General features: G+C 34.5%; 1 long non-coding RNA gene across 1 annotated transcript; it reads left to right on the top strand.

Annotated features, from left to right (window-relative positions):
- Positions 1–307: 307 nt before the first annotated feature.
- LOC110778515 (uncharacterized) lies at positions 308–1,598 on the top strand. The gene is made up of 3 exons (XR_002530863.2): positions 308–385; positions 803–875; positions 1,531–1,598. It is a non-coding gene; the product is annotated as an uncharacterized lncRNA (long non-coding RNA).
- The last annotated feature ends 243 nt before the right edge of the window (positions 1,599–1,841 follow it).

Below are 1,841 nucleotides of genomic sequence, written 5' to 3'. Positions count from 1 at the left end.
ACCACCACCCTGCTTCTTCGACCTTCTCCTCCTCCTTCCGCCTCCTGCTCCTCCCTTCTGCTCGCCGTCCTCCCTCCACCACCGTCGCCCTCCTCCTCTCCCCTTCCTCTCGCGACTCCCTCCTCTCTCCTTCCTCTTCGCTGCGCTCCCTGCAGCGTCACCACCACCGGAACCCGCGACCACCCTCCTCGCCGCCTGAATCACCGGCGCTACCCCAGCCCGACCGGCGAACCAACCCCACACAACTCCTCCTTCCCTTCCTCTTCTGCCTTCTCCTATTTCGTTCCCCTGTAATATTGAAAGACAAATTTGGTTTCCAGGAACTACTCCCAAATTTAATCAGTAAAATAAATACCCATAGTCCATTTATTTGACCCATTAAAGAGTAAGTTGGCCCATTTTTATTTTCTAAAGCCTTATTTATTTATTGCTATTCTATTTTTATTATTTTCGTTTTCGTTTCTATTTAGATTCTAACGTTTTAATTATTTTGCTGTGTTTTAAAGTTACTTCAATTATTTAATAAAGTCGTTATTGAAATATAAATTCTAATGATATTATTATTATTATTATTATTATTATTATTATTATTATTATTATTATTATAATAATTTTATTATTATCAAGAATATGACGTTTATTAATTTATAACTTTGAAAATTAAGGATATAAAAGTACTTATATTAATTATTTTATAATTTACGAATTAACGTTTTTCAAAAAGTAAAAAGGATAATTTTATTTTATAAGTCGTTTTTATTAATTCAATCGAGTTACTAATATTAATTATTTAATAAACAAGAAGAAGAGGTCCTTGGAGCTCAAGAAGAACGGCTCATCGAAAGTAAGGAAAACGAGTGCTAATAGAGGTTGAGGTAACATCTATTGCTAACACCCACAATCCCCTTCGCAAATGCGTTTATAGCAATGATTTATGAATTTGAGAAATGCTTTATGATTTACAACCATATTTATGATATGATTCTTGTTTGGATTGTGAGATTCTCTTTTGATTTCAATTATGATTTTACGAGTGATTTTAATGAGCTTTACGAAGCATGATTTATGATTACGAATTGATTATTCTGTCAACCCATGAATAAGTAATGAAACATGATAACGAAAAGCGAAAGACAAGGTTCTGGCAGTATTTGATCTGTTCTGTTCTGTTCTGATTCTGATTCTGATTCTGATTATGGTCGTGCATGTACCCTCGTACCCCGCTAACCCATGATGGGTAACGTCTGTTTCTGTCTGATTATGATGGTACGATCTGGTGGGAGACGTCCTACATTCTGTTCATACTTGCCAGTAACCATGAATGATTGTTTTTAATAATATAATGGAAAACTATTACATTTTATCTTATTTGTTTATCTTGAATTGCAAAAGATTTTATGAAATGATTTGCAAAAGGTTTTACAATATCCTACTCTCCTTCTGTTTGCAAATAAAATGAATTGAAATGAATTTACGTTGTTAGGGTAGTTGTTACTGGGCCTCGGCTCATGATATTGCTTTTGGTTTTAGGTACCGAAGAGGACAACGGGATGGATTAGTGGTGAGGACGTATCAGTTAAAGCAAGGTTACTCAGTTTAATAAGTGAGCTTCACTAGTTAATTATATACTGAAACTCTAGCTTTAATTCTAAGAATTATTATAGTTTGTATTATGACAATTTAATTAATATCACGAGTCTTTTGTTTCATTAATCTTAGTTTAGATTAATATTGAATTATGCGCATTGTACCTCTCAATAGAGAGGTACGGCATGTGACGCACCGACTAAACTAGGATTCCGCTGCTAATTATAGATTAATTAACTTAATAAAATTGGTTA

The sequence above is a fragment of the Spinacia oleracea genome, chromosome 3 (genome assembly GCF_020520425.1).
Source record: "Spinacia oleracea cultivar Varoflay chromosome 3, BTI_SOV_V1, whole genome shotgun sequence".
Taxonomy (NCBI): domain Eukaryota; kingdom Viridiplantae; phylum Streptophyta; class Magnoliopsida; order Caryophyllales; family Amaranthaceae; genus Spinacia; species Spinacia oleracea.
This window is presented reverse-complemented; position numbering and strand designations above follow the sequence as displayed.